Source organism: Littorina saxatilis, linkage group LG3, assembly GCF_037325665.1.
Source record: "Littorina saxatilis isolate snail1 linkage group LG3, US_GU_Lsax_2.0, whole genome shotgun sequence".
Lineage (NCBI taxonomy): Eukaryota > Metazoa > Mollusca > Gastropoda > Littorinimorpha > Littorinidae > Littorina > Littorina saxatilis.
Genome location: NC_090247.1, coordinates 30815396 through 30822761, shown reverse-complemented (window position 1 = coordinate 30822761; position 7366 = coordinate 30815396). Strand labels below are relative to the sequence as shown.

The following is a 7366-nucleotide window of genomic DNA, read 5'->3' as shown; positions in this document are numbered from 1 at the left end:
TAGTTCATTCTGCCCCGTGCACGGTAAGGTCCTCTCCCTCTCATTCTGCCTCTTGGTGTCCAGGTTCTTCCTGCACCTCTTGGCCTCCAATTCCAATCGTTTTTTGCAAAGGGGTTGTTTTGTGGAAAAAACTTTTGACCTTTTACTCCACTTGACTGACTGAGACCCAGGCCCATTCTAGCTGTTGTATCAATGTTTGCACATGCAGCTTTCAGGTCATTGCCAAACAACATATCTGTGATTGGAACTTCAGCTGAACCAAGTTTTTTGTACTTTTTGTTCAGTTGAGCATTTGAAATTTTCCCCTTTCTGTCAATTGACAAATCATGGTTTGTTTTCTGTACAAGTGCAATAGAATCTGCTACACCTTTCATGAGTCCCCGAATTTCGGGTGATTCACTTTTCAGTATGGTTTTCCATATGTTTGTGAGTGCATAGGTCGCTGTACACAGCGCTTTCTAATACTGCTGTAGTTTCAAATCTGCACCTCTTGTTGCACGGTCAAGTATTGACCATATCTCCGGATTGACCTTTGGAACAACAACCTTCAAGTTTTTAGGTCTGGCATACTTGTTCATTTTTTCTTTCATTTTTTCTTCTGAAATTTGACCTTTTGCCATGGTCTCATCAACCAGCTTCGCGATACCTTCCGGTATTTCTGGTGCAAGCTTTTCAGCATTGTCGAACTCTTGTTCTATTTCTGCCATTTCAGTGTCAGAATTACTAGTGCCACAAGTTTGACCACAAGTTTCACCTTCGTTCACTCTGATCATCGATTCTATTTGATCATCATAATCTTCGAACGAATCAGATTCGTCTCCAGATTCTTGTGACTCTGCTTTTCGCTTTTGTCTTTGTGTCAACTTCGAACCATGATCATCAGGCGATTCGCCTTCGGTCTGGCCTTGGCCCTGACCTAGCAGCGCTAGGATACGTTCGTTTTGTTTTTTCATGTTATTCCAATCGCTGATTGGAATGGTCACTGCCTCTAACCGAGGTTTTTTCTTATTCTTTTTCTTCCCTTCTTTTTCGTTTGACACATGTTTGTCCTTTTGACTTGAACAAGGCAAGTCTAACAATTGATCCACTTCATCCGCGTGGATTTGGATTTCAGGCACTGATTCAGTGCTGTCCATTGTTCGAACAAATTCTAAGCATTTGCGACAACAAATAAGGAAAATACACTTACCGCAGGTTAAAACAAATGGGTAACCGAAGGAATAAATCAGTCAAGTTAGGAAAAAAGGATCCTAAAAGGAAGGATTAACCTGATAAAGTAAGACCGAATTTTGGAGAAGCTGCTATGGCGGCCGGAAGTCGTACGGGAATGGCGTGTTTCCGGCGGTGTGCGCATCTCACAAATCACGTAGTTTCGGTAAACTACGAGAAGTGGAATGTGTTATTTAGACATCAAGAGCTAAAAGGGACTTTTGCACCATTCGGATTGCTATCCAAAAGAAGCTATCTGTCGTTGTCTCAAAACTCGCATTCTACCTGCTGTCCAAAAGAAGCTATCTTACGTTGTGCTATCTTGAAAAAAAATACCAACAAAGACAAGGAATTAGCAGTTGCAAGGTAAGTTTACCAAACGTTACAGACATTAGCGAATAATGAAAGTGCGTAAACAGCGAACAGTACAATCAAAGAGAGGAGTCTGGAATGAAACGCGATACAGATCTAGGTAGATCTAGCATTAAGGAAGTTGTTGCAAGGTACCAAATTTTACAGACAGAATCGAGAGCATGTTTTGAAACTGAGGCAAAATCGTAATAATTTTTACTTTGAGAACAGATTCATTCCGTTTCCTTATATCTGCATGTTCAAATAAATGGTGGACAGTTATAAAACTTGAGACTCTACTGCAAGTCTTGAAATTCACATAAACCGAACCAAGAACAAAGATCCAAACATTACAGGCACTTTAGATCAACTCATTTCACTAGAGGTGACTGCCTAGCACTATGTTTGATATATATCCGTGTCTGCTGAAATAAAAAGAAATTAAACAAAACGGATTATCAGTAACTGAGTAACCTTAGATGACACGTTTTAAGAGTGGGAAACACTAGATCTGTCTGTACTTACCGGGGACACGACTGCCAGATCGACACTGCGTTTTCGACAGCTCTTCCTCGCGCAGACACTGGAAACACGCTGTGCAGAACAAACTGTGGGAAATCTCCTTTGGTGTCTTCTTTATCTATTTTTCTGGAGCTAAGAAACCGAACAATGTGGAAATCGCCTTCCCCGAATCGGCGAATGCAGAGGTGAGAACTGAAAAGTGAATCTATACCACAATCCTTCACGCGACCTGACCTGATCTTGACCCCTGACCTTGTCTACATACCACACACGACACAAACCAGTCACCTGCTTTTACCCCCTCAAAAAAAAAACCACCACCCGTTTTCTTTGGATACACACTTTAACTACACACATGCCGACAAAATGTTGATCATTACTTTAATAGTTTGAAGATGGTGCTTGAAAAATAACCAGGTAAAATGAGTATTTCGGTGTTTAGTCAAATGTTAAAGTTTCTACCACAGACAGACATACATACGCACAGACAGACAAAAATGACGATCGCATAGGCTACACTTACGTGAGCCAAAAATCAGATTTGCAACAATTGGTCCACACAAAAGAGAAGGTATCTTTAACAAACCCGCAATAACAGCGAACTTCGCTCCTTCAACAACGAGTGTTGTATTGTGTGACAGATGTTGTTTAAATGCCATGCTGTCCTGTTGCTCGTGTGTTAGGCTTGTGTTGTCACGGTGCCTGTCTTTAATTATCAGGACGCAGATGTGGTTAGCACTGAGAAAAATGCTGATCCTAATGGGAGTAGTAACACAGTAGAAAGTTATATATAGGCCGGGCCTCGTCGACGATTGTGTTGACCAAAATGTCAATCAATTTGATTGAAAATGAGGGCGTGACAGTGCAGTGTCGCCTCAACTTTCACTAAAAGCCGGATATGACGTCTACAAAGGCATTTATCGAGAAAAAAAAAAGAGAAAAAAATGGTCTGGGGATATGGAAGAAATTTTATGAAAAGGTTCGAGACGATCGGTCCAGTAGTTTCCTCGGAATCGATCTACACACACACACACATATATACACACATGTATACACAACGACCCTGGTGTCGATTCCCAGTCTATGTTAAAACATTTAGTCGAAGAGCAAAAGCCTGTCTCACGAATATGACTGCATGTGTCGATCTGTGTGTGTGTGTACGTATCTGTGTTTAGGGGTAGGGGGTCTTATCACCGCACATTATCCGAAGTAGATTCAGTTGGTGGCAGTAACGTCCATTGTTAAACTGCCAAAAAAATGTCAGTGTTTTTGATTCAGTGGATTTTTGTTCTGTTGGAGGACCGGGGTTACAGTTCACAGGTCTGCCTGTGAAAGAATGATTAACATTGTGGCTGTTCTTAATTGACATGGAGTAAATATTTCATTTCTTCTGGTGACATGAATTTTTCAGTCAGTAGAGCTTGTCTGTCTGTGTCAGTGTGCGTCTGTTTGTCTTCAATTCTTGTTCTGTTTGAGTATGCGATCTTTAAATTGATTCTTTTCATCGTGTAAATATTGCATATATAGCAGTGACATTCAAAAGGTAATACGACCATGAAGACAACAGCTAAAGGCTAAAGCTAAAAAAAAGTTATCCAGTAAAGCGTACCATATCTTTAAAACAACGCATCTCTTCAGACAAAACAAGGTGACGTAACAGTAAGGTTACGCCCCCCCCCCTCTCTCTCTCTCTCTCTCTCTCTCTCTCTCTCTCTCCACACACACACACACACACACACACACACACACAAGCTCTCTCTCTCTCTCTCTCTCTCTCTAGCTCTAGCTCTCTCTCTCTCTCTCTCTCTCTCTCTCTCTCTCTCTCTCTCTCTCTCTCTCTTCACACACACACACATACACACTTCAGTTCATACAGTTCACTGTTTTAATCTCTCAGGATTATACTTTGGTTTTCTGTTATGATATATCCTGAAGTGATTCCATCTTTGGTAAAGCGCTTTAATTTTGTAATTGCCTGTCTGTTTTGATTTGCTGTTTTCCTGTTTTGTTTTATAAATGTAAATTGCCTGACTTCAACCAGCGTTTTTTTTTTATGTACTGGTTATTTTATTTTCCCATTATTTTAATCATAATTGCTGAAGCTAACAGGAACAAATATACGGTAATGATCATTTTCCTTCTTAAAGTCGGAGGAACATCATATTGTGTACGGTAAACACATTTTAGTGGGTGCAATAATGAAGCAAACGGATTTTATGTTTGATTTCACTTCATTGAAATCTCCGACTTGTTTATCAATTGTAGTCCTTATTTTTTTTATTTATTTATTTTTTTTGGCAGTTTTACTGCTGCGCGTTATATTTCTTGTTGAAGCTTTCAATCCTGAGCCTGAACATTGAGCTGATCATGCGAAAATCTTCTTAGTTTCTTTCATTTGTTTTCAAGTTTGTTGTTGTTGATTTGTTTTTCTTACAGTTTATATCTGGCAGAAGGGCGAAAAATAACACAGATAACTTTCTCTCTCACAAAATTTGGAACATGATGTCACCATTATTTTTATATGACCATGGTACGTTTTGCTCATGAAATTACACTTTTGTAGTTAACTTTTGTTTGTTAGTGTGTGAAAGAAAGAAACATTCACAGAAGTGCAAGGGTCATTATTCAATGACTTTGCGCGTAGTTGGAGCGACACTGAACCAAGGGAGGCAATCACTAAAATTATTGACTTTCTCCGAAGCATAATTGCTTCCCTTTTTATTCTCTTTATTTATATAGCGCCTTATCCGAAGTTCTTGCTATCTTCCCTTGGCTTAGATAGCAAGACGCAAGACTTTGGGCAGCCACCAGGAATTTTATCTTAATTTTGTTATGTTTTTAAAGGCAGACGATTGCTTCAGAGAAGTTCTTAATTTAAGGATATTTAATGTCATAACAGAATGTATATATGTTCCTTTGTTGTAAGTATCCATCACCTCAAAATGTTTTGCTCAGTGTTGACATTGATTTGTTTCCTTTGTTTAATTTGTAATGGTTTATAATTAAAGTCTGTGCCATACCAGTCAAAGTACCACGCCTTCATCACGAGGGAAGGGTGTCTGTTGGAATGTAAGATAATATTAAAGCCAACATACCATCCTTGCATTTTAAGCGAAGGATGTCTGTTGAACTGTGAAACAATTAATGTTTAATTAAGCCAGTACCATACCATCCCTGCAGTATTACTGGAAGATTGTCTGTTGCGCTGTGAGAACATGTTAAGGCACACTCATAGTCCTTCCCTAGAAAAAATTCTGCTCACTAACCTCTGGTGTGGTCAGGCTTTTACATAGAACAAAGACTATCACACCACTTTGACACATAGGACAAATCAACACCCTGAATGCTGCCTGTGCTGTTGACTTTTGGTAATGTCCAAAAGGAGGAGTCTTATCCTACATACGTGAGAGAGACACCCGTGAGATAATAATCGTTCAAATCACACGTGGGTATATCATGTAAATGAGGTCATGTCAAGCAAGTCTGGCAGGGACCTGTTTTTCCACTGCTTATGCCAAAGTCACCGAGACAAACGTCATTATAGAAACACAAATTGCGCTTGCTAATTACCCTCGATGAATCTTTAGAACTAACACGTCACGCCAAACTTTCAGAGTGACGTTTCTTTGCTTTGACGTAAAAGATTGCACGAGGCTAGAAGAGATCGAGGTTCCAAAACAAGCGTCTTCAATTTAGCTGCCTCGAATGCAGGACATTTTCAGTAAAATACACGTAAGTACAGTATGTAGGATAAACAGAATACTACATGGCTTGCTGTGTCGTACCAGATTTACACTCATTGCTTTTTCAAATAGTGAACAGCTCGCTTTCGCTCGCAGTTCAATATTTAAAAAAATAACTCGTGTAAATCTGGTACGACACAGCAAGCCATGTAGTATTCTCTATTTATCCCATGTAGGGGGCCCGGTAGCTCAGTTGGTAGAGCAATGGACTTGTGATCGGAAGGTCGCAGGTTCGAATTCGGGCCGGAACGGACACGGGTCAACTCTATGTGCAGAGACAGTAGCCATGTCCCACCCCCGTGTCACACGGCTCGTAAAAGACCTTGGTCATTCTGCCATAAGTGCAGGTGGCTGAATACACCTAAACACGCAGACACCTGTGTGGCGTGACTCCGTTGCTGCTTGCTTTCCACTGGGAGGAAGCGTCCCGAATTTGCCAGCGATGGCGGGACAATAAAGTAATGAAAAAGAAGAAAAGAAAAAAAAAGCCTAGCCTAGCCAGATCTAAGATGGTGAGCCAAATTGCTTACAAATGAAGGACCGTGCCTGTAAAGGGGAGGGATTGGGTGGGGGTGGTCTGGGGAGAGATGGCAGATGTGTGGATGATTTTCTCTTTGCTTGCCAGTGACCTCAACACTTCATCATTTGTTGACTGTGTTCAGGGTTCAAATCCTCGACCCCCTAGCTTGCACCTATATTGCATATTCTTGCTGTATGGGGTGTTTTGAATGTTGAAGCAATAAATGATCTTCCTTTTGTCAATACTGTGTACACTGGGTGGGTACATGCATGCATGTGTCTGAATGTGTGTGTGTGTTTGTGTGAATGTGTATGTCTATCAGTCTGTCATCTGTCTTGGTCTTTCTTTCTGTCTTTATTTGGTGAGCTTTCTTAACTCATTCGCTGCGCGTCTAAATTTCCCCTGTGTTCCCTGCCAACGCGCGATTTAGAGCCATTTTGAAAAAATTATTAAAAATCAACAACACAAGATAACCTTACATACCTTATGTTTTTGCAAAGTTTGGAACTTACTCTTTTAGAAAATATATGAAACATTTGAAAGTACATACCTTTTGTTGTCTTCATATCCAGGCAAAATATCCAATTTGAAGCAAAACAAAAAAACTTTCTACGTCATGGGTTCATCATACACAATGTCATGATCGACACTTGCATTGCCCGAATCATCACCCAAATGATCGTCCATTGGCACAAAATCGTCACCAGAATCTAAAATATCATCTCCACTATCATCATCACTGAGGTCAAGATCAGAACCGTACTGAATAACACGTTCTAGCACTCTTTTCAAGTTACTACGTCTCAGCAGAACGATCCGCCATCTTGGAAAAGTCAAAACACGTGGGTCGCACACCGTCAACAAAATTTTTATTAATCCCAACAATTTAAGGGAAGGAACTGTTTACAGTGAATGGTACCACTGTAGACAGATAGAAGTTCATTGCAGGGGTTGTTTCCCTTGGTCAGCAGGACCGTTTACACCGTTAAAAATTCGTGATATCCGTCGGAACTCAAGTACC

General features: G+C 40.4%; 1 long non-coding RNA gene across 1 annotated transcript; it reads left to right on the top strand.

Annotated features, from left to right (window-relative positions):
• Nucleotides 1-1442: 1442 nt before the first annotated feature.
• On the top strand, nucleotides 1443-6587 carry LOC138962123 (uncharacterized). The gene is made up of 2 exons (XR_011454403.1): nucleotides 1443-5823; nucleotides 5971-6587. It is a non-coding gene; the product is annotated as an uncharacterized lncRNA (long non-coding RNA).
• Nucleotides 6588-7366: the final 779 nt, after the last annotated feature.